Source organism: Protopterus annectens, chromosome 2.part0, assembly GCF_019279795.1.
Source record: "Protopterus annectens isolate FY-2018-M chromosome 2.part0, PAN1.0, whole genome shotgun sequence".
NCBI lineage: Eukaryota > Metazoa > Chordata > Ceratodontiformes > Protopteridae > Protopterus > Protopterus annectens.
The window spans coordinates 825,038,296-825,065,305 of NC_056728.1; the positions used below are offsets into that span (position 1 = coordinate 825,038,296).

The 27,010-nt window shown below is 36.7% G+C and overlaps 1 protein-coding gene across 1 annotated transcript in view; it reads right to left on the reverse strand.

The window, feature by feature from the left end:
- Positions 1 to 27,010, reverse strand: part of CARM1 (coactivator associated arginine methyltransferase 1) — a 1,187,823-nt gene that overhangs the window by 845,778 nt on the left and 315,035 nt on the right. The window lies entirely within an intron of this gene.

Genomic DNA, 27,010 nt, shown 5'->3' on the forward strand with positions numbered 1-27,010 from the left:
TAACTGCAAAACTGGGCAGATTAATTTGGTATGAAAATGACTCAGATTATGCACCCTCAAACCTATAAAAGCAGCTCACACCAAATGTATTCCAACTGTGTGTACATGTATGTGCATGTGTGCATGTGTGTTTGTGTGTGTGTGCAACTGAATACACATATCTCTCTCTCTTATTTTTTTTCTTTTCCTTGGTTATAGAGAACTCCCACATCTCTCCATATTCTGATAATCTGCTTTATCATTTACAGGAACAGAGGGATGCTGGAACTTATACCAGCAGCCAGTGGATGCAAGGCACTGAAACTCATTCTGGACAGGCTGCTATACAGTTACAATAAATACACATACACACACTCACATAGTAAAGTTGGAAGAGTGCCAGTCAACCTACTACCTATCTTTGGGAGATAGAAGGAAACTGGAGCACAAAGAGAAAACTTACACAGACAGAAGGTGGACATACAGACCCTGCACAGAGGGCACTCCAGCTGTGAACTGAACCACAACTTTTTTTTTCCTCAGAAATAATGTGCCACACTGCATGAATGCACAGTAGATTCAAAAACACATCCAATCATAATTCTGGCACTGAGGTGTGTGTACAAACTATATATGCTTTAGTTAATAAAATCCTAGTTATTAGTGGCCATGAACACAGTGAATGTCCAAAGTATATTTTGGTGAAAGATTTTACTGAAGCTATTTTTCAGACTGGTCTTTCACCAAAAAAGAAAAAAAAAAACAGCTTAAGAAGTACAAACTGCTTTAAAGTGTGACAGTCTCTGTGCAGATTATGTTTATTTGTAAAGTTGGAAGGGGAGTCTGTCACAAGATAAATGGGTTGTTGGTAGGATCTCTTCTTCTCATGAGTTCATTAGAGATCAAAAGGTTTGACAAACTGGATTCACTAAACTGTGTTTTTACCCTGAGGCTTGGTAATATATATTGAATCTGTCAATGATCTTTCCCGTATGATTAGACTAAGAAAAGTAATAACAGAGAAGATAAAAAATTACCCTTCCATTCACTGATGTATTGTATCAGTCAGTAATAACCTAAAAGATTCAGAGCCGCAATTAAAAAAGATCACTAAATGAAAACATTTACATTTCTATTAACAGAAAAGTCTAAAGAATGAAATAGTAATGCTGCTGTACCACAAAGCTACATAACAAGTCAAGAGACTGCTCCTAGGAAGTGAAAGTAAGCCATGCATTCACACATCAGACATTACATTATATTTCACTATATTAGTTTTGCTCAATGGCAGGAAGAGACAATAAGCTTATCTAGTCAATTATTTCATGAATACTTAATCCTCCATTGTTGCTTTCTTCCTTATGTTTTTCTATCTGGCCCATAGCCTCTTGAATGTGTCTGTGTACCCCCCCCCCCCATCCATTTTGAAGTCTATTCTTTGGGCCTACAATCCTTTCTATGAAAAATGTACATTCACAGATCCATGGAACAATTAGTTCCTGTAATCTGCTACCTGTGCCCCCTCCTTCTCTCTCTGCCTTTTATACTTCAGGCAACCCCTCCCACCCCTTTACATCTCCCTTTTATGATCTTCTGCACACACACCTGTCTTGTCTCTTCTAGTTTCAAGTGATAAGAGCTCCAGCTCCTGTAGTCTGTGGTTATACTCCTTCCCCTGCATCATGTGGATCCTTATGTTAACTTTCTTGTGACTTCCATCTAGCAGCTGGATGTCTCATTCCTTATATGACCTCCAGAGCTCCAAGCAGTTCTCATGGTGTGGTCTAATCAAGGCCTATAAAGTGGCAACATTACCTCTTTGCTTCCAAAATTATCCATTAAGGATTCACTCCAGCATTTTGTTTGCTGCTGCCATTGGTCTTTCACTCTGCACCTGGAGGTCCAGCCCATGTGTGATGAATACTTCCCTCCCTGATCCTTTTCCTGCTCTTTCACAATCAGTTCTGTTTGTACTAACTGGTACTTCACATTGCTGTGGCTTACATACAGTACTCTGCATTTGTTTGCACTGAACCTCAGCTTCCAGCTTTCTAACAGTTTGTTGAGAGTTTACAAGCATGCCTTTCAATTCTCCAGAATTTTGTAGAATCTTCAGATTTTTGCATCATATTTTTGGTCTGTTCCTCATAAAATTTCAGGTTTTCTGGCAAACCATTCAGGACTGAAGTAACTAAATAATATCAGTTAGCTGAGGTTCGGATAGATAAAAAATATATTTCCTATTATTATTCTTCACAAAATGCATGTTAACTTACAGTTTCTTCACAAATGCAATTGATGTATTGTTTGTTTATTGTTTAATTTAATTTGATTATGTTAAAATAGTATGTAGTATAGATGCATAAGTTATGCAAACCACAGATAGTTATTGTAGTTTAATTGTTTCACAACTGCATTCCAATATCAAGCTGCAAAATGAATGAAGGTAAAGAAAGTGCTGAAGGGGTTAAGGGATGTTACTATGATCTACAGAATTTTTTCTAGAATTGCCAGGAAGGGAGGAAAATACACAGTGTGAAAGAGATTTTGTTTTATGGGAACTCTGACCTTCCCAGGCTGTGATGGATAGTTACAAGGAATGTTGGGGAGACAGCATGCACTGGTACTGAAAGATACAAGGTCAGGAAAAACAAGACAGATTGCCAGGGCAGGTGGCTTGTTTTTTTTTTAAACAATATTGTTATTAAAACCATGTTTGTTAAGTGTTCACGTGCAGCACTAACCGAGATGCACGAGGGTCTGCAGAGACCCTAAATGTTAACTAACATGAAATGTCAAAATTCTGCATGTATGTTACTAATAAAAAATATATATATAAAACCTAAGTGATTTTGCTGCTTGGCGAGACTGATTTGGAAACTTTGTGAAGGCAGCCTCCCAGCACTGTGATTTAATAAATGAAACAAATGATTGCACATCCTGAAGAATTATTCTTGACTCAAGACTAAAAGGTAAATCAATGTTATTTATGTATATTTTAATTGCACCATAACATTTTGGTCCTGTGCTTGAAATCTTTCCATTGGTATTGCTGCAGAGCACTGTGGAATGAATTATAGGGTCCCAACACAGAAAGTTCTTCTGTGAATTCCACACTGTTTTGTATGGAATAGTCAGAGAATGGATACTTAACTATTTAGAGTGTGCAAACATATTAGGCTAGAGAGATGGGAAAATGGCTTTGGGAAAAATGTTTTTCCTTTCTTTCTTTCCTAAAAACTGCAGTTAAATATGATAGTGGCAATGTGTTTATTGTGTTGTTAAAAGACTGAATTTGCTTACTCAGTATATGCTGTCTACTGTTTTGTTGAATGATTTACTTTGCTTGTTAGGTATATAATGTGTACTGTTTCGCTGAATGCTTGACTTTGCTTTTTACGTTTATGATGTAACTGTTTGTTGAATGACTGAGTTGCTTATTAGGTACGTGGTGTCTGCTGCCTTGTGGAATGATAGAAATCTGCTTATTAGATGTATGCAATGTAATAGTGGGTGTTTCCCACAAGAAATAAGAAAACATTTATTAATGTGCATGCGCATATTAAAAAAAAAAGGAAAATTAACACAAGGAGGTGCCTTTGTGTTGAGGGTGGTTCCCTCAAGATTATAGTGGGATAATCCCACAGCAACTAAGGGCAAGTTTATTAATGTATATGTGCATATATCAAAAAAGAGAAATTAACACAAGGAGGCACCTTGTGTCAAGGGCAGTACCCTCAGGATAAAAGAAGGTAAGAGGCATGACTGTTTGCTTTGTGCTGCTTTAATGTATGACTGGTGTCTTTGTTGTTGTGTAATGTATGACTGAAGAGACAGCGAGAGACAGAAAGAAAAAGAAAAGTTAAAAGTGCAGTTAATTCAAATTCATGAGCCTACAGCATGTTGGGACATAATGTGTGCATGCAGAGTTAATTCAAATTCATGAGTCTATAGCATGTTTTGACATAGTTATGTGTATGTTGTTAAATCAAATTCATGAGCCTACAGCATGTTGGGACATAGGTGTGTGTGTGTGTGTGTGTGTGTGTGTGTGTGTGTGTGTGTGTGTGTGTGTGTGTGTGTGTGTCTGTGTGTGTGGTGCATCAAGTTTATAAGCCCATAGCATGTTGGGCCATAGGTGACTGTGTGGTGAAAAAGTCCCTACTCTTTCCCTCCCATGAATGGTGTGTAAATTGATATATTTATTTTCTTTCTTCTGAATTGCCAGGATCCAGGATCTATAAGGTAAGTCTTAAAAATGGGAACAAAGATAAGCAGGTGAGATCAAATCCCTGAAAAGGGAACACCTGCAAATTTTATGTATCATAATTATGGTAAAGAAAGTTCTAAGTATTTGCATGACTGGTTTCAGCTTACTAAGAATTGTTCTGGTGGGGTATTTCCATTAAATTGAACTTATGATAGGGATAACTTAATGAAATTGAAAGGTATTCTGGAAGAAAAGAAAAACAAAGTAAGTAGAAAATAAATATCAGTATTTTATTTGTGGTATACTGAAGCTCTTAAAAGGAAAAAGGAGTCAGCATTAAGGGGGTTACAGAATGCTAATAAGAAATTGCTGCTACAGGTAAAAGAGGTTATGAAGGCAGTATAGACCAGCAAAAAGGGATCCCTTTATCTTCTTTTGGCAGGTTTGGAAGAAACTAAGAATGGCCAAAAAGTAAAGACTTTTAAAGAGGATGATAATCCTCCAGCAGCTACTGCACCACCACCCCCATATGTACTGCTATGGGTGGCTCCTGTACAAGATTCTGCAGTTACTCAGACCTCTCAGTTTTGAATGCAAGATCAACGTGGTACTGTTACATCTCAGCTTAGTTCCCCTGCTCAACCCTCATCTTCAGAACTGGCATCTGTAGTCAAAAAAGTTTTTGTTTTCTTCTTCTTCCGATCAATCTCAACAATCTTCTACCGTTCCAACAGAAGCACTATATTTGACACTCCTGCGGCTCATCACAAGCACTCATATAATAGGGTAGAACAAGAGGCTATTGCCTCTGGAGAGGATCTTTTGGCACCTCTTTAAAAAATGTTGGGAGCTAATGCTGATTTGCATACTATGTCTAAATGTTTTCTAACTTAAAAAAATCCATTAAGGTTTAAGAAGGAATAAAAAAAAAACTATAATAAAATATTACAACCCTACCATGACAGATTTAAACCAGCTGCTTTGAGTAGTTACTTCAAACGAAATAAGAAAACAGTTATTTGAAAAGGCTAAAATAACAGATTTTACTCTCACAGGAAATGCACTAATACACAAAAGGACAGAAGTATGTCAAGTTAGGACTTATTGGACTAAGATACAGGCATGTAAGCAAAATAAAGGAGAAGACCCTGCAGATTATTTGAGTCTTCTTAAAGTAGTATTTGCTAGGCATTCAGGGATACCAAATCCAGAAGAGCAAGCTAAGCCAGCTATTGCAGCAGCTTTTGTGCAGGGTCTGGAAGCTTATAGATTGGCAGGAAGTCCTTATTAAGTGCTGCAAATCACCATACTGACTATGTCAGGGTATTAAAACAAAAATAAATCTTTACTCTTTGCTGCCAATAGATCAAAAGGGACCCTATGAAAAGGAAATCCCATTCCTGATGGACACTGGAGACACTAGGTCTCTATTAAAAGTTACTTCAGATAGTCAAATACCAGCATCAAAACAAAGTAAAGGCAGCTGGTGTAACAAACTATTGTTACGTATCCTGTTTCAGAACCTATACCCATTTATTTAGGACTGAATGAAGAAAGGCATTCATTTCTTTTAAGTACTACTGCATCACTAAATCTGCTAGGGAGAGATCTGTTGTATAAGATGGGTTGTATCATTTACTGTACACCAGAAGGGGTATGTCTAGATGTTCCAACAGAATCACAGAGGCAAGTATTAGCAGTCTTAGCAAAAGCTGAGAAACAATTTCTTGAAGGCATGCATATGACTGATAAACTGCTACAGCAGCTATCTGCTAACTTATGGGTTAAACATGCTAATGAAGTATAGGTATATTAAAATCTGCAAAACGGGTAAAATTAAACTTGCATCCATCAAAACCCCTCCCTAAAGTTCCACAGTATCCACTGAAAGCACAACAAAAAAAAAAAAAAAAGAGCACGATTGTGTGTATGACTAGTTATCTGCTTTCTCCTAGGAAGGACTTAAAGAATACTCCTATGTACAATGCCAAATTAAATCTATTTATGGAAGGTGCCTGTGAAAGACATCAAAACTAAGATTTTGTCACAAAAATAATATTTTGCTTTAACAAAAAAGTAGTGTCTCTTTTGTTGTTAAAAAAAGTTAATTATTGCTTAGTTAAATGGAGTGCCCATCAAAAGGGTACAGATATTATGTTAAGAAAATAATTTGGCAGATTAAGCTGCTAAAAGACTTTGTATAAAATTACATGTGATTCTATTGCAAAATGTGCCAGTTTCCCAAGCTGAAGTATCACAGGGAGAAGTTCAGAGGTGGCTCAAGGATAGATGTATTAAATCCTCTGATGGAATATGGCGACATCCGGACATCCGACTGGTGGCACCTACCTCCTTGCTACCTTACCTGGTAAGGGCATATTGTTTACCAGCCCATGCAGGTAAAACAGCTTATTTAATCAAATTACTCAAAGCTGGTATGCCACGCATGCATCCTCTTTGATACTTCAGTATGTTAATAACTGTGTAATATGCTTAGAGCATAATACTAGCAAAAATGTAAACATTAAGGCTGCATGCTTACCACCACCTTGGCAACCTTTTGTTAATGTACAGCTGGACCTTGTCCAGATAACTAAAGTACATAATTTACAATATGTTTTAGTAGTTATTTGTATGTTTTCTGCATAGGTAAAAGCTCATCCTTGTCACAAAGCAGATTCTGTAAATTTGGTGTACCTTGTACTATCAACAGTGACCAGGAAACTCATTTTAATTCCCTGACAAGGGAGCTATGCAAATTATTTTTCTAAGTTGGGTCTTCACTGTCCCAACCATCAGCAATCATCTGGATTAGTAGAGAGGGTTAAACAGGACCCATAAAAAAAGAAATTTCAAATATTTGTGCTAAAACTTAGCATTAATGACTATAAAAAGTACATTCACTCATCCCACTGTAAAAAGACCTGTTGTGTAGGGGCCCCAGATGAATCATCATTGCTGGTGGAAGAAGATCGAAGTGTGAAAGATGAATCATCTGCCCCAGTGAAGATTTAAGGAAAAATTCAACTTAAACAGCACTGCATGATGAATCCTGTGACAACAGATACCTTTGTTATGTTCTTGTTGCTGTTTCCTTCTATAATCTAGTCGAGAAAAAATAGACTTAAATGTGACAAACTGTTGGGTGTGTTCACATATACCTCATCATTCCAGGACAGGGATTACTATGATTCCAATTCATGTATGACAAGTAACATTTGAGAAAGAACTTAGTGATACTAATCAACCTGGTGTAATGTGACTATTTTTTCAAAGGTTGTCTCTCTTCAGCGTGACACCACAAATCATGGAGACACATGTTATGCCAGAAATGGGACTGTGCAAGTGGAATCAGCAAATGCAATGACACTAGACATGAAAGTGTGTTGAACTCTTTACAGTTAAAAAGCTATGACTGGGGGCATGGCATGGGCATAACAGAAGATCGTTACCTCATTTGTGGTGATCGTGCCTACCCCTGGTTACCCACAACTGGTCAGGGTGTTGCTCTTTGGGCTATATCACTCCTGTTAGTCAACATTTTGATAACCCTCCAGTAGACAGATGGAGAAATAAGCGGGCAATACACTGGGCAGAGCAAGTATTTTTAGTTTTTACTCCTGAGTATGGCGTGCAAAGGACAATGCATGAAATTACCATGCTTGCTCAAATTCTTCAAAAGGTAGCTAACCATATTTCACATCATATCAGAAAATAAAAAAATGACTGAAATGTGAACTGTAGTGCTAGAGAATCGATTGGCACTTGATATAATTCTTGCTTCAAGGGGGGGGGGGGTCATGTGCCCTCTTAGAAAGTCGTTCTTCTTCTTATATTAGTGACTATCATGATGAACAAGAAAAGCTGGACCATTTCATAGAGCAGAGGGTCAAAGAGTTGGACAGCACTTATAAACAATTGAAACTTTTTGGATGGTTGGGCAGTGTATTTGGTAACCTGGAAACTAGTATATTACAAGGTATCATTACAGTAATTGGTATTATGCTTTTAATTGTTTTAATATTTTCTGTTCTAAAGGCTGTAATCACAAAGTGTTTGATTGCACCTGCACGTGAAATGGCACTTGTACCTGATGATGAATTTAAGATGAATGAAAATTCAATCACTACAGATGATAAATATTATGATGCTGAAGCATATTTTATCAAACTAAGAAAAATCTAAGTATAATTGTGCATTGTATGACGCTGATAGTGTCAAATGGGAGAATCTGTTAAAGAAAAAATGTATTTCTTATTCTTCTTCACAAAATGCGTTTTAACTTACAGTTTCTTCACAAATGTGTTTGATGTATTGTTTAATGATTGATAATGTTAAAACAGTATGTAGTATAAATGCATAAGTTATGCAAACCACAGATAGTTATTGTAGTTTAATTGTTTCACAACTGCATTCCAGTATCAAGCTGCAAGATGACTATTTATTATTTATTTATTTTATTATATGACTAAAGGGAAAGAAAGTGCTGAAGGGGTTAAGGGATGTTACTATGATCTACAAGTTTTGTTCTAGAATTGCCAGGGAGGGAGGAAAGTACACGGTGTGAAAGAGATTTTGTTTTATGTGAGCTCTGACCTTTCCAGGCTGGGATGGAAGTTACAATGATTGATGGGGAGACAACATGTACAGGTACTGAAAGACACAAGATCAGGAAAAACAAGAGAGATTGCCAGAGCAGGTGGCTTGTGTTTTTTAAAAAACATTATTGTTACTAAACCCATGTTTGTTAAGATTTCACTTGCAGCACTAAGCGAGAAGCACAAAGGTCTGCAGAGACCCTATTTGTTAACTAACATGAAATATCAGAATTCTGCAAGTATGTTACTGATAAGAAAAAATATATATAAAACCTGAGTGATTTTGCTGCTTGTGAGACTGATTTGGAAACTTTGTGAAGGCAGTCTCCCAGCGCTGTGATTTAATAAATGAAACAAATAACTGCACATCCTGAAGTTATTCTTGACTTAAGACTGAAAGGTAAATCAATGTTATTTATGTATATTTTAACTGCATCGTAACAGTTCATATCCTTCAGAAAGTGCATGCAAATGCAAAACCTGTCAAACTATCTACTTTTGAAGTTTAGTAGAGCAACATTTAAAATATGTGTTTACTTTTGGGACTTTGTCCTATTGTTTTTGTCTTTGTCCAGAACTCTTGTACTAAGGAGTATGTTTCTGAGTTCTTTGCTAGACTCTTCAACCATCATCCATTGCTGACCAGTCATCTTTGTGTCATCAGGAAAGAGAAAAATTCTATGCTCTCTTTCCTCAGTGATGGTTAAAACAAATTTGCTGAAGAGTGATGGACTAGATCAGAACCCTGTTGTGCTCTACTAAAGTAAAAAGAGTACCTCCCACTGCTAAACTGCAGCTGGCCAAAGCAATAAATCCAAAAAGAAAATGTAGCCGACTGCTAGAACACAGCTAGAATCTGACAGCAATTAAATTTATTAAACAAATTCTCTTAAAGAACGTAGAGTTCTATAAAAATGCCCCCCAAATAATCTCATACGATAAGTGCTTTTGAATCTTCTTCAGATCATAAATGTACTGGGACAACAAGCAGTATTTTTAAAGTGAAACGAATTTCCATTTCTAAGTAAACGTAGGTTCATTTAAAGTCATTGAGCAAATTTTCACAAGCTTAAGAAAAGGAGATATTGAAAATGAAACAGAATTAAGGGAGACTAAATTAATCATCAACCTACATGCAGACCAAGCACCCAGTTTAAATCGTATTATCCCGTTAAAACCTACATTAAAAGCCAGAAGACCTACTATTGGCTAAACACAAGGGCATGCCAACTATAAAGCCTAATGATTGGATTAGGAATTTATGCATGAGATAGGCACTACTAGTGATTAAGTATACTGCCATTAGTGTAACCTAGGTGTAGGTAGATATTCTCAACGACCATTGGAGGAGAATTTATAAATGAACCTATGTTTACTTAGAAACGGAAATCTGTTTCACTTTAAAAAAACTACTTGTTGTCCCAATACATTTACGATTTGAAGAAGATTCAAAAGTGCTTATCTCATGAGATTATTTGGGGACTTTTTTATAGAACTCTACATGTTTTAAGAGAATTTGTTTAATAAATTTGTTTTAACTGCTGTCAGATTCTAGCTGTGTTCATGCAGTTGGCTACATTTTCTTCCTGTTGTGCTCTACTAGTCACTTCCTGAATTCCTGACATTGTCCCTCTTATCACATCCATCTTTATCCTGTCATTCAGCTAAGCAGCTATCCAATGCCATAGAGATGGCTTAGTCCCTGACCCCTCCAGCTTTCTTCAACGGTCATTCTGAAGTCCAGGTAGACTATACGTGTTAGACTTTCTGGTCAGGTTCACATGTAAGCCAGTCATGAAACTTGATAAAGTTTGACTGATAGCTTGGTCATAAACCAATGTTAATTACTGTCCTGGATATTTCTGCTTTCTTGAAGTTCTACCAGATTTCCCATCAGGACTCTCTCAATTATTTTCTTTGTCACTGTAGATAAGTTAACAGATCAGTAGTCCCTCAGATGGTTTCTGTTCCCCCTTCTATCAAAAAAAACACACTTTCTGGTTTCAGTCTTCTCACATTTCTGCAGTAGCCTGTGATCTGATGAACATCTCTGACATGGAGTCTGTTAACACACTAGCCATTTTAATGAAAACTCTGGGAGGCAGGCTTTCTGATGCTGCCCTTTATCCTTCCTAAGGGCACCCACTTCCCAGTGCAATTCCTTCCTCTTCATCTTGATGTCTGTCCACTGCTTTTCCCATTCTACCATGCACTCTCCCAGCATGGCACCATTGCCTCGCTTTCTTTTTTGAACCAGAACAAAAGTACTTACTCAGTATCTGTGCTTCTACCCAGACATTTGTCATCTCCCTCTCACCTTTGCTCAGTCTGACCACATCTGAAACCATTGACAATAAAATCTCCTTTGAAAATCATATGCTAAATACCATTAAACAACACACACATTAAGCTTGGCAAACTCTATAGACACAAGCATTTCATGGACACAAACAACACTCGCCAATACCCTCTTGCTTCTTGTATGGGGCTCCCATTCCACTAACCTTCACATAACTCTTAAAAACATGCTGCAGTCATGCTACTACAAAATAGCTAAGTTTGCAACTGGCTTATCTTACCACACATACCACTGTTATGCCCTCAAAAAATTAAATTGGCTAGATTTCCCCCACTATCTCAGTTATGTATAACTAACTTAAGCATATAAAATAATATATAAGCTTGACAGTTTCCCAGCTTTAAAACCAATCCTACAACTGTATAACCTGTAAATATAACAACAAACCAGTGACCACCATATCTTTTATTGTACTTGCTTCTGACATCTCAGCTACAAGCCTTCAAGGAAGATAAAAACCAACTAAACACCACATGTATATATATCATAACCAATAATCCAATAAAACAATACATTTGATACATTAATTAAATAGAAACATTTGCAATCCTTAAAGCAATATAGCTTTTAATATTGGATTATTGGTTATGATATGTATACATGTGGTGTTTACTTGTTTTTTATCTTCCTTGAATGCATGTAGCCGAGACGTCAGAAGCAAGTACAATAAAAGATTTGGTGGTCACTGGTTTGTTGTTATATTTACATTTTATTTTTTGTGCGGTTTGCTATCTGTTCTTTATGGCCAGTGACCCCAATCTGGATTTAACTAGAGTATTTCAAGATGTTTTGCCTGATTCGCAGCAAAGAATGGGGAGTAATTTCCTTTCACACTGTACTTCAGAAGCAGCTAGTTCTTCACATGCAGAGGCTGTTATGGGATCTGGCAACAATGTATCTAAACCCTCCACTGCTTGACAAAGATGGGAGGTACAATGTAATGATCGTTTAGTAGATTCCTTCTCTACAGTTGGAAAAAGATGGGCCGCTACAATGAGTCCAGAGACTAAGATATTGTGTGAGTCCCTGGAAAAGTTGTTATTTAAAGAGACTTCTGTTTTTTAAATATCCAGAGTCTTTCTAAATACATTGAACTGGATATTACTCCACGTGGCTTAAGAGCATTCAAAGACTCTTCTGCTCCGTTTAATTTACAAAATGAAATAGACCATAATTTTCACAAACGGTGGGTACTTCCAGCCCACAAATGTTCTTTAGAATGGATTTCCATTCTGGTAGAGCGTGATTGGGTTAAACAGTGTGAGCTTCGTAAAGGTATCAATTCTGCCTGCAATAAACTAATCACCCAAACTAACCCGCAGTTTTTGGACAAAGTTTTGAGTAACATTAATAATAAATTAATTGGTCATGAGGAGGAAATAATGTAAAGAAAAAAGAAGAAACTAGTGCGTGACACCCGCGATTACGGCAATAGTAAACCCTTCCTCTCTAGAACCAATCGAAAAAAGGACTTTTTGTCATGTGTCCTTTGAACAGGCAAGCACACAGACTGAACAGCGTTCCTTTTCGTCGGCTGTGTCCACAAGTGAATCAATTTCTTCAGGGGAAAGTGGCAATGCTCCAGTAAATAATGCTACTAATTTACCTTCTTTGCCTAAACCCCAGAACTCGGAGGGTATGCAGCAGACTTTTCGGAACTTCAATAATGGCCATGGAGGGTTTAATTCATGAAAGCAGCAACATGAAGGACAATTTAATGGTAATGGGCAACAGGACAACAGCCAACGTCCTCAACCTCAACAGTACCAATATTCAAAGAAAGGGAAATGGTAACTGCTTATCATATGTAGTTAATTTAACTGGACAGTCGTTGAGTGATGTAGAAATAGCTGCTTTAGAGTCAGGATTGAAATTTATACCCACTGTGATACCTCGTTTGCATGAAAATAAATGTGATGTTTATAGATTGTTAGAAAGCTGCAGCTTAAATTTTTTTTATACTAAAGATGAAATTTTTACAGATTGTGAAGTGGTTGATGAAATTGATACTTTATCTGATAATGAAAGCTTTTATTCATGTACTTCTGATGAATTGGTTAATGCATATTATAGGTTTGATACAAGTAATATTAGCTCTAATCATAAATGTATACCTGTTATTGTTAATGATATTATTAAATTATTTTATCAAATGCTGAATTTTTTGTTGCTCTAGAAATAGATAGTTTTTTTAAACAAATAAGTAATGTTGATTATAATCTTACCAAGGTGGAATGGGTTGCTTTGAAGAATCTAAGGGGAAATAATAACTTGATTTTCAAACCTGCTGACAAGGGTAATAGAGTGGTGGTTCTAAATGTTTCTAATTATTTGGAAATGTGTTATGTACATCTAAATTATGTAAATGTATATGAAAGAGTAAATTTTTCTGTGTATATGTTAGCTCAAGAACAGTATTTGGAATTAATCAGTAAGGGTGTAAGGTTAGGATATTTTTCCAGGGAGGATGCCAAAAAGAAGTTTAATATAGATCAGGCCTGTATGGCCTGTTTCTATTGTTTGCCTAAAATACATAAAAATTTGGAGCATCCACCTGGGCCCCCTATTGTGTCAGGTAAACAATAGTTCTTATACAATATGGGCTGTTTATTACATCATTTATTACTGCCAAAAGTTTTGTCCTTACCTGCTTATGTTAAGGATGTGTTTGATTATTTAGAGACAATTAAAGTATGTGCCTTTAAATGAAAATCTGTATTTCATCACACTAGATGTTAGTATCCTCTATACAAATATTTCACATGCATTTGGTATGGAGACAGTAAAGTTTTTTCTAGGAGAATGCCCTGATACTGAATTTATTTTGGAATTGTTGTATTTTTGCTTATGCAATAATGTTTTTGAATTTAATAAGGAAATATTTAAACAATTGCAAGGTACAGTTATGGGGGCAGCATTTGCTCCCTCCTATGCAAATTTGAGTATGGGACTATTTGAGTATGAATATATATATATATATATATATATATATATATATATATATATAAAGCTGACTTTTATGTCAGGTTTGTTAAACATTATGCTCGTTTTGTAGATGACCTTATTTTTTTGTGTGAGGGTGGAGAAAATGAAGTGGACAGTTTTGTGGACTTTTTACAAATTAATAGGTTTGGACTTAAATTTGGTGGTGTACAGCAAGGTAAACAAGTCTCTTATTTTAGATGTAGACCTTGATATTTCTAATTGCCGGAGCCTACACACTAGGGTGCATAGAAAGTTTGAGGGTGATATATACTATCTGAAAGCTACGAGCTGTCATCCCCCACACACAATAGATGCTTTACCGTTTGGGGAATTAATTTGTATACATAGATTATGTAATGTTAATTCTGAGTTAAGAGTGGAAATTTCTAATACCTGTAATATCTACTTCCTAGTATTTTCATATTTCTCCTCTCTCCCAGATTCTTTATCTCAAACTATTATACTCACATACGTACCCTCTTATCATTTCTCTCTAAACACAAACATCCTTATTCATCACACTCCCTCTGTCTCAATAATCCTACATTTAAACCTTTCACTCTCTAAATCTTGTAAAGCTAACTATAAATTATACCTATAATTACTTAATTACACCTTCTTACAAATATAACTCTACATCGTAGTTTTAGATATACATCACCTTAAACTGTTATTCTATTTACCGATTTTAAACTATGTTATGTCTTTAACTATATGTAGTAATATATTAAAGCTACATTTTTTCAATTATACAATGTAAACTGTACACATAACTTTAAATTGTCAAAATGTCTGTACTTTGTGTGGAGCATTTCTTCTCAAGCCTCCGCTGAAAATGGGTTTCTGACCCAGTCGGAATTTCCTGGTCAACAAATGTCATTCACTAAATAAATAAATAAATGTGTCACTACTTCCATGTGAAACAGAGTCCATCCCTGACCCTAACCCTATATAAGTGTAAACTTGAACAATGGGAAGTTGGAAATTTTTCCCAGGTCTGACCCCCATGTCTCTGATATACAAAGGCAAACAGCAGTGCCTAAACTAATACCACCCCCACATAATCTCTACAAACATCCTAACGGACATACTGCATCCTAATAAATGCCCATAATGCATAGGGACGCAAGTGGGTCTGTTTACATGGCTAGGTTTATAAATTCCCTAGTGATCATTAGCCTAGTATATACCTATGAATCTACGAACCTTAAAAAGCCATTGTTTCCCTTTTGACCCCTTCTGCTAATTGTGTTTCAGCTTTAGCCATTGCCGCCATTATCATCTTTGCCCTTTCTTTAGTAGCCTCCACAATTTGTGCCTCATCCACATCCTGACATCCTTTGTCTTTTGTCCTAATTTTTAGCATTACACTCCTATATAGTTGCATTGTTCTTCTTTCCAGTTTACCTTTTTGCCTGTTTCTTATGCCCTTGCCCAAAGTCGTTAATGTTCTCCCTTAATTTGATATGCATTTTCAAACTTATCCTTGACCACCTCCTCTAGTTCAGCATAAATTACTCTTCTAAAATCCCATACCATCATATTTACCTTTTTTATTGAGAGTTGCCCTTTTTTACTGGAATTACCAGTTGTCCATGAAGGAAGACCAAAGATGGAATGGGTTTTGCCAGAAATCATAAAGAATAGCACAAATGACAGGACAAAGTAAAAGTCACCAGATGAATTAGACTATATAAGTTCATAGGTACTACCTACCTAGGCTATTGATTGGATAGGATCTTAAGAAGCCTAGCCTTACATTCCCATGGCAGTTTTTAGTCGTTATACTTTGTGCACAAATAACCGTTAGATGGGCAGAAGGATATGTTGGGACAATTACATGTATCCTCCATCCATGAGGGACAGGGAAGCTACAGTGGGACTGATTTTGCGGTTACTAATCCATTTGGCCAAATTACATTTCAGTAGCTTAAGAGTGGTACTCTGCTTTATGTGGTGTGGAAGTTGGTTCCATAGAAGTGGTACTTTAAGTGACACAAGACTATCCCTCCAACATGTTCTATATTTTTCACAAAATAGATTGAGATTCCTTAAACTGGTGTTTATGATACCATTAGACTTGTGGATGTGTAAAAGGTCTAACAGAATAGGGTTTGTTGAAGTTCTATATGCAAGGCAAAAGATGCCTCTCTGAAGACTGCATGATACTGAGAAGTTGGACAAAGTTTGAGACTTGAAAATGCTTATATTCAATAGTATAATCCAAGGTCTCATGACTTAAGCAGTTAATATGAAATCATTAAACTTGTTGCACTGGGGTCTGGAGATTTCATTTATTTATTTTTTTTTAAATACAATACTGCAGCAGTACAATCAATTGAGTAGTCTTGTGAACCCCCACTATTGGACAAGCTTAGATTGCTGTGCTTCAGGAATGGTTAGATATCCTTTATGTGGTGGCTGAAGCCTTGAGGGTATAAAACAGGAGAGGCATATTGGGGATCCATCAACTATAGCCACCCCCTTTTCTGGTTGGAGGGCAGGCACTGATATGTAGAAGCAGGAATTAGCATTTTGACAACACAACCAGCTCAGGATTACCAGTTCTGAAGAGTTGGAGTCATGTTGGCAGGTTGAGAGAATGATGATGTATGGCTGAATAGTCAATCATTGAACTTTATAGTTTCATGTTTTCAAGTTTGCCAAACTGTAAATAGCCCTCAAAATGTTACTGGTAACAGATTACATAACTAGAAAATAAATATACAGACTTTTCTTGAGTGAATCTGCAGGACTTGTAGTGAGTTGTCTATTCCTTCCACAGTGTCCTCTTACCAGGGCTTAGTAAGAGTCTACAATCTTACCTTTCAACCTCGTAGCACACAAATTCTGGACAAAGCCTAAAATAATGGGGTGGGGCAAAGGCCCCAAAACAGGGACAGATTTTAAATATTGCTCTTATAAACTTAAAAGGTTGCTAGAATAACATGAGTTGTGTTAGCAAGCATTTTCTGAAGGATATGAAGTCTGAATTGGAAATTTATCTCATTATGTAGTGACTTTGATCCTCGGTGATTTGCCAGAAAACCACAAATTTTATGAAGAACATTCCAAAAATATGGGCATTCTGCAAAAATCCGGACAGTTAAGAGGTATGATCTTCCTTCCTGGGCTTGAAATTCCTGTACATTACAAGTAAGCATAACATACATTTCCATCAAGTTCCTAACTATAATATATGGTCTATATAGAGCCCTTTTATAAATAAAACTCTCTCTCTCTCTTTCTACACACACACACACACACACACACACATATATATATATATATATATATATATATATATATATATATATATATATATATATATCACAATTCGACAAAATGCTGCAAAACTTACATTTAATAAAATGTGCTTTGAAAAAATGAAAGGAAACATATATAAATATTTTTATGTATATGTTTGTGAATACACACACACACACACACACATATATATATATATATGTATGTATATATATATATATATATATATTTGTGAATATACATATATATTTGGTCTCTTACTGAATCGTCTAAGGATTGAAGATTGGCATAATGGTTAAGCTGTTTACCTTATGACCAAATACAGAGGGAAAGGGCTCCCAGTCTGTCTGGATTACTCAGTGTCCTGAGGGCATTGATCTTTTTAATCAAAAATCTCTGATGTTTTTCAAGCTGAGTAATATGTTTAGGCAAATACATGTCAAAAAGGGTATTATAATAGGAGGTACTGCCAGCCATGCCAGAAGAAGCGGGGCAGTGGATGGATAACATATGGCAGGACAGCTGGCTGGAATTTTATAAATAATTATATGTCATGTATTGTATATCAGACTGATTTATATAGATGCTTGTGCTGAAAATGTATTTATGAGGTTTGCTTGTGTTAAAATGTATCAACAGTGCACCCTGCTGGAAGGAAAATAAATGCACATGTCTTATTGTAACCAAATTAAATGTATATGTTTTAACAGGTCTACTTTATTAAGTCAAGTTGCACAATGTCGAGTTTGAAAAGGTCAAGAACATAATATCTAAATGATAAAACACTGAAAATTTAAAATGTCTGTTGTAATATCATATATGTTGATGTTCTGGTCCTATAGAGAGGAAATTTGGTAGTATCACTTTCAGAAGTTGTGTAGTGGTCTAAACAAATATGGCAGAGGTAACATTTAATGTTGAAAGCTAGTTGTTGGATTTTGTGGTGGAAGTTTGTTAGAAACAGGTAAGAAGTTGTTATTTTTGGTATAGATTTATGGTGACAGTGGTAGTTAGAATGGAGGAATAAGTGGCTAGGATGGTGTAAATTTGTGTCTAGACTTTCGATCCATGAAAAACCTGATCCTCCTGTTATTTTGCAGAACAACTGGTTCTTCAAACACCCAATTAAAGAGACTAATCCATCATCATTGGGTAAATAAGACACATTGGCATGACAGATTCACTATTCCAAATTATCCCCCACTGGTGGAACCAATTTTATCTGCATATCAAACAGACTAGCACCCTTGCCACTTTCAAAGTAAACTTAAGACAATTAAATGAGTAGTCACAAATTCACAGGCTCTTTATTGTGTACCCCTCCTTGAGGCTGGATGAAACTTTTGAATGTGGTTTATTGGCTAAACTTAATGTGGTCTGTAGACTGAGTGCCTAGTATTTAAACATGAATCCATTATTTTATTGGTAAATACATACAGAGAAGTATTACAGATTTATCATTGTTTATTGCCATTCTGAGTCCTTTAAAAACTTTATTATAAAATAATAATAACACATTCATCCACATAGTACATAAAAGTTGATAACAGAAGCACATCCTCCAAGGTTGGAACTTGTAAACATTGCCTAGCCTTATTAAAGAAAGGCTCCAATGCAGCTAGACTATGAGCAAAAAGGGGTATAAGAGCTATTCCTGTGTCTTGCTTCAAAACCCAAATGTAATATAAAAAAAAACGGCCAGCACCAAAAAATGAGAGTTCTCAATGAATGATGTTTATTGGATATATCGATTTCGGCAAAATGCCTTCCTCGGTGTACTTCTTGCTTCAAAACCCTGCAACTCAGATTTTGACATAGAGCCTCCACCTACCTCTCAACTTGTTAGTGCAAGAAATCTGGACAAAGCCTAAAATAGTGGGGGGGGGGCAAATGCCCAAAAATAGGGACAGATTTTAAGTATTGCCTTTATAAACTCAGAAAGTTGCTAGAGTAACAGGATTTGAGTTATCATGCATTTTCTGAATGATATGAAGCCTGAAATTATGTCATGATTTAGTAACATCAATAGCTGATAATTTGCTAGAAAACCATAACTTTCATGAGGACTAGAACAAAAATATGAGGGAAAAAGTTGGACATTCTGCAGAAATCTAGACAGTTGAGAGCCAAGCATTACACCTGTTATCAAATGGCTGAAATAAGCTCACATCCTGTCAAAATCTTCATCAGATGTTGCAATAATATGGCAGCAAAAGTGCTAGAAAAAGTAAAGGTAAAATGCCTCAAATCATCTGCCAGTCTTCTTCCCAAGCAATATGCCATGAATTAAAGCATAAACAATTTTATTTTCATAATGACAGTCACCTGTGAATATAAAATAAGGCCAGCAATGACCTTCCCTAACAGTCCAGATAAGATGACCAAACTGTTAAGTTACAGTTCAGCACCTCAACAGGCCTCCTGCTTCCTTGAAGAAACCTCCTTCTCAGGCTGAGGAAGATGGTCAGCAATTATTCTGTCTACTGCATCAGGCATCGATACTTCCTCAGTCAGTTGACTGTAGCAGGTCAGTATCAAGGGGGGGGGCACCTCCTTTGTCATCAGCTTGAAGGCCTTACCTTGCAGCCCACTAGGGAACTGCATCTTCCCATATAATAGCCCCATCATTTTAATCAAGATCATTGACAGCTATGGCATACATCTGTTGACAGCTTGTTCAGGCCTTCAAAGAATTCATGCTTATAACTCCAGGCTCATGCATGCCAGGCCCATTGAATTGCTTCATAACATGTTTCCTAAATGTTCAGTTAATTCCATATAGTGAGATGAGGTGGGAATGGGATCCTCTTTGTACTCCCCAACACAAAGAACACTTTGTTACAGTGACTTCCTATTAAGTCTCTAAACTAGCAAATAACCCTTTCTTTCCCTCAAGGCCCAGTACTAGCATTATTACATATACTGTTCTGCCTTAACATCCTCAGTGTATAATTACTTAATTTAAAGCTTTAGTGTCCAAAATTTAATAGCCAAGTATGTTTAGGATTTGTCTTATGAGGAGTGGTGGCCAGTGGTTCTTAAGTTAACTTTCAAAGTATTTTCTTCAAATTCCTCCTCTGCTTTACTTTGGTTCTTGCATGTTTCTCAACCCTTCCCCAAAGTGCAGTTTAAGTAGAACCTAGCCCAAAGTGGGATAGTGTACTTGCCATGAATGTCTTTCTAAGAATTCTTTGATGGAAAGCCTCAAGTTTCATTAAACAACATGATCCTTCAATACTGTTGATTTCATTTTTCTTCTGATATGTTGATAAATACATCAAAAATTAATCATATGCATTTTGGGAGACACAGACTCATGGGTGAATATGTCTTCACAAATTCTGGGAGCATGCTCCTAGCTCATGTTTTACTGTACTAATTATAAGGTCATGATCCTAGTATCCATGTTCCTTCACAGACAGCCACTATTTCTGTGGAAATGATCCTAGCACCCAGAGTACTGCACTAATTCTGGGGGACAAGATCCTAGCACCCTCAGTACTGCACTAGCTCTGGGAGTATGCTCCTAGCTCCCATAGTCCTGCACTAATTCTGGGGGTATGCTCCCAGCTCCCTCAGTCTTGCACTAGTTCTGGGATCCTAATCCCAGCTCCCATGGTCCTTCATTAATCCTGGAGGCATGGTCTCAGCATCCCACAGTCCTGCACTAGTTATGGGGACACAGTGCTAGCTCCCACAGTTCTGCACAAGTTCTGGGGACATGATTCCAGCTCCCCAGTCCTGCACTAATCCTAGGGACATGGTCCCATGTCCCACAGTTCCTCCCTAGTTCTGAGGACATGATTCCAGCTCCCACAGCCCTACACTGGTTTTGGGGACAAAATCTTAGCACCCACAGTCCTGCACTAGTTCTGGGACATGATCTCATCTCCAGCAGTCCTATATTAATCCCTGGGACATGGTCTTAGCTCCCACAGTCCTGCAATAGTTTTGGGGACACAATCCTAGCACTCTCAGTCCTGCACTAGTTTTGGGGACATGATCCCAACTCCCACAGTTCTTCACTAGTTCTGAGAACCTGATCCACATTCCAACAGTACTACATTAATCCCAGGGGCAAGGTCTCAGTTCCAAGAGTCATGCACTATTCCTGGGAGCATGGTCCCAGCTCCCACAGTCCCTCACAAGCTCTGATGGCAAGATCCTAGCACCCACAGTTCTGCACAAGTTCTGGGTGCATGGTTCCAGCTCCCACACTAGTTGTAAGGCCATGATCCTAGTACCAATATTATTTTGAATATAAGCTTCACTAAGGCCTTTGCTTGACCCAGGTGCACCAATATTACCCGCGTTTATATCACGTTATCGAAAGATGAAAACAGTGAACGCTATTTCATTGAACCTAAAATATCGAAACCACATAATATCGAACATTCAGAACAGCAAATTCTTTCCTTGGGAAAAAATTTGCTATTCCGAAACACATACACACAACACAAGCACACCTAAAAAACATCAAAACACACACATACCCTTATAATCCTACAGCTAACCCTACACTAAACTATACATACAATACTATCTATCCACTTACCTTAACCCAAACCCTAAATCCTAAGGTCCATCACTATTGCACACTCACCTAACCCGCGCCCTAACCCTAACTCACTTAACCCGCCCCTAACCCTAATTCACCTAACCCGCGCCCTAACCCTAACTCACTTAACTTGCCCCTAACCCTAACTCACCTAACCAGTGCCCTAATCCTAACAACCACACAATCTCACACTTAGCTGTACCCGATCCGTAAATCTCCACCACAGTGCTGAAAATAGCAAAGCCACAGAACTGGCCAACCAAATTCTTTCCCTAGGAAAAATTTGGTGTTCTGCAGCTTCGCTATTTTTAGCGTTCAATTAAAATGGGACGATATTAGAACATTCAAAGTTTTAAAACTTTGATGTTCTGATATAGATCCTATTACCCCAGGTATAAGCTTCACTAAGGCCAGTGCTTGGCAACTCCTTGAAATCACATAAAAGCTACAACATCAAGATAATCTTTCAGTTACTCACTTATGAAAATAACAACACAATGACCCTCATTTACATTTGGCATTTATGTAATTTATATCAACAGTAAGAATGAAGTAATCAACCTCTAACAGCCTTCTGCTTTCCTCAGAATCGTACATTATATTTATTTATTTTTTATTTATTTTCAATTTCTTAACCGGGAAAGTCCATTGGGCCAAATGTGAGCCCTTTTTCAATGGAGGTCCGGGGGAGAAAAGCTCCATGTACAGACATATGAAACACAGCATCAATTTATATACAGATAAATGAAACACAGTAACAATTATATAATTAATACATTCAATAGATAGAAAAGCAAACAATCAGAACCAAAATCAATAAGCATCAGTGTGAGGTAGTATAGAATATTGCACAAGGTGAGTGTAAAGCAGAATTGACAGAAGTAGTAAATTTCACATCTGTTAGTGTAATCTAATATTTACAAAATCAAGTTTATGTATCATAATTCATAATGCAGTGTTGCAGAATTATTGTAGTTTGCAGAGATAAATAGGTTCAGAATAACCTGAGGTGGTGAGAATTCAATTTAGCGAGGGTTAGAAAGACTTATGGGGGGAGGAGATGAGGTGATTAGGTGGGATGGGAGCAGGAGCATTCCCATGTAGAGGAGAGATGAGAGTAGAGTAGATTCTTGAAGGAGGTGTGTTTCTGGTAGTTCAGATATGGAGTGGAAGTGAATTCCATTTACGTGCTAGGGAGAAAGATAGCAGGAGTTGCCCTGGGGTGCATGTGGGTTTATATACTTTGAAGAGATTCTGATTGTTGGGCCTAAGAGATCAATCATGGAGATGCAAGATAAGGATGGATGACAGAGAGGGGCAAAGTGTTGGATTATAGATAATTTTGTGAACAGACTGGAGCTGAGTGTACAAGAGATCGTTAGGGAGTTCTAGCCAATTTGGGGACTGTAAGGCGACACAGTGATGTGAGGAGGATTTGGAACTGGTGGCAAACTTGGAGATTTTATTGTAACAGGATGCCAATTTAGCCTTAAGCCTGGCTTGTAGATTGGTAAGGTTAGGGGAACTGTAGGTGAGGGAGGGAAGGAGATAGGTGATAGGGCAAGCCTGGATGAAGGAGTTAGGAAACAATTATGACGATAAAGCATTCCAAGCTTCTGGCGGGTTTTCTTTATGTTTGTTTGAAAGTGAATATCAAACTTTAGTTGTTCGTTGATGTAAACACCTAGGAGCTTAGTGCAGGGAACTATTTCAATGGGGGTCATGCTTTGGGTTAGTATGGTAAAGGAGATTATGTCTAATTTGGTATTCTTAGTTGGGGTAAAGACCATAACTTTTGTTTTAGCTGCATTCAGAGCAAGGTGATTATTAAGCATCCATGACTCAGTGTTGTTAAAGGTGACTTGAGCTGCATTCATGAGTTTGGGGATAGAGTCAGCTGAACAGATGATAGTTGAATCATCTGCATATTGCACTAATTTAGTGTTTGTATATCTTTATATTATGCACACACTCACATCTATAATAAATTTGACTAGCCTGCTGACAGGTGAAGACTCATCCTCCCATGATGTTGTTGACTCTATTTCAAACAACAGCCCACAAAAGATTATTATAGAATATTATTTGCCTAAGAGACAGTTTGGCCATGTTTTGGTTACATGTTCTAAAATGAAGGCAATATTGTTTGTGTACTGCATGGATGACGTCATGTGAGTCATTACAGTTTGAAATGTAATGAGTATTAGCTGTCTCTGTATGATGAGTATCTATTTTTGCTGTCAGTTAAGGTTGTGAATTATAATTGGAAGGAATTTTCCAGAATACCTGTTTTCATGTACTTACAGTCTACAGTTTTACCGTGTTAGTTTTGTGTGTGTGAGAATACTTAAATTAGTCTTTGCTTAATATTGCCAGTCTATTCCAAACAACAAATGTCTTGCCTTAAACTGCTTTCAGTTAGTAGAGAATTTACTAATGCTAGACAGTAATAGGTAACCTTTTAATGATGGGATATCCAGACAGTTTTTCTAAAAGAACCTAGCATGTTTTCTCATCTGTTTATAAACTGATGCAGCTGAGACAAGGAAAGCAGATGTGATAATGGAGAGAAACTAGCCATAATAAATAGACCCTGGCGGACATTCAGTGAATAAGGATGGGGGGGGGGCAGCAGGACATCAACTTGAAAGAGTGCATCATAAAAAACAGAGCTGCAGTAAATTATCATTTTCAATATTTCATCATTATATGAATGGAGTGTGAGTTTACATTTTTACAGGGAGTTTCCCTAAAGATAAGAAGCTAATTAATGCTTTTCAGTCTTCAAGTGCATTAATGATATACTGTATAGTACAGTAAACGGTAACATAATTTCTACTGTACATCAAGACCAAGAAGAAAAAGAATACACAAGGTAATCTTTAACTTTTGCACAGACAGGAACTGATAATGCAACATAGGCTGATGAATGTAATCTCTCTGGATTCTTGGAAGCTGTTATGTTTAAAGACAGGAGGCCAAAAAAGTGCGAAGTTTGACTTTTTTGAGGTGTAGAGTTTAGCCATGAACTGATTGAAAGTCTCTAAGCAGTAAGTGTGAGTTCATCACATAGTTTTTGTTGTTCTGTGTTACCCAAGGAAGATGGATGAAAATATGTTGTAATATAGCACAGAAGTCAGTATTCTGCCCAGCAATGTTTTACAGGGAAATATATTTTATAAAGTTTGCTGTAGAAATTTCTAAAGCAGAAGGAGAGAGACACAGAGAGAGAGAGAGAGAGAGAGAGAGAGAATATCCACTTACATGTGCCATAAATCCTAATCCTCCAGACTAAATTATCTTTTGAAAATGGGTACACAAAGACATTGCATTCCATTGTGTGTGAAACCAGGTCTCTGACATTCAGACAGTTTTCTTCAGAAAGGGAGAAGAAGAAAAACATTTTGCACAAAAAGAGGCTTTGATTTTAATAACCTTTCCTCTCTTTTCACAGACTGCATGTGCAGTGAGATTTCAAAACATTCATAGTTAAACAGGTTTTAATTCCATATGTGTTGGTATGTAAACTGAATGCAGAAATGACAGTTTGATATTATTGCAATTGGTTCTACATGTTGGCTGTAAGCCAATTAATTCATACATTTCTAACCTGACAGTTTTATTCCAGGTTCATTTTATTTTATTTCTGCCTGTTTAAAGTATGGACCTTTATTTATTGCTGATGTTATAATGTTATTTTAATAATGTGACTTCAATTGCAGAATATAAAAGGTACTTTACTGTGATAATCAAACACACACACAAATGTATATTGCATGAGAGGTAATGTGTTCTGATATTTTTTCACAGAAAGTTTTGCAGGGTATTTACTGCAAAAGGCATGTGCATATTTGTACACAAGTAATTATAAATGCACACGGGCATGTATACACATGCACACATACATACACGCATACACACAGATACATACACACACATACACAGACTGTTACAGGATATTTCTGTGTGCATGGGTGTACCCTATCTGCATATACTGAAAAAGACAACCTAAGATATATTCAGGTACCTTTGGGTTTTATTTCATATAGTATTTTTAATACTAAAAGTTTCATAAAAGAAATGTGAGTTATTTCTACAGGTTATTTTTTTTCAATGAGATTTGAACCACAGAATCCAATTTCAAAAATGCATGCAAACAAATCTGATTTAGAACTTCAGGTATAGGCATTTGCAGTGTGTGTACAAATGTAGAGTTTGTATGTATTAAACAATGGATCAAAATGTTTTGCCTGTTCTGGAAGAGGTGATAAGGAAAATACATGTTTATATGTCTGAATGGACCCCAAGATAGTACAAAACACACTTGGTTCTGATTTGTTGCATTTTCAATGAGGACAAAACTGAGAGTATTCAGATGTTCTGATTTTTAAAGACTGCATTTGTTGACAGGACAACAATCAGCAAGTGGGTTACATGTTTTAATTTACACTGCCATTACAGTGAAGGACTCTAGTCACGTAGCTTTATATCATTAGAATATTAAGCTATGCCACTTAGTGTGGTCACAAACCAGATGTTCAAAATAACATTATTGCTACAGATTAAGAAAACATATAAGTGAAAATTCTTAAGTACATGATATATTCTTTGACAAAAACTGTTTTGACTGAATTTACATTGCTCTTATTGTCACAAGCTAAACATCACGGGTAAACTGGAATCAACAGTAGATTTAATGAATTGGTATTACAACAGGGACAAATATGTTTGTACATATGTAGGTATTCAAATACAGTCACAGGATTGAGATGTAAAGAAAAGACAGGTGTGTCTCCAGAGCACATAAAGGGTAATTACATGCTAACTGTAGGAGATGTTTTACTGACCTCTGAATGGAGTGAAAAGCAATCATGGACTGACACACAATGGAGACAAAAGGCTAAAAAAGTAATCAGTGCTCTAAATTCCAGCCACAGTTAAACAAACCAGTAATATGTGGGGACAATCATAGGAAAGAATTCTATTGTTTCCAGTATTTATTGGTTAGAGTTAAGATCTATGTAGGTAAACAACAATAAGTTATTATGTGCCTG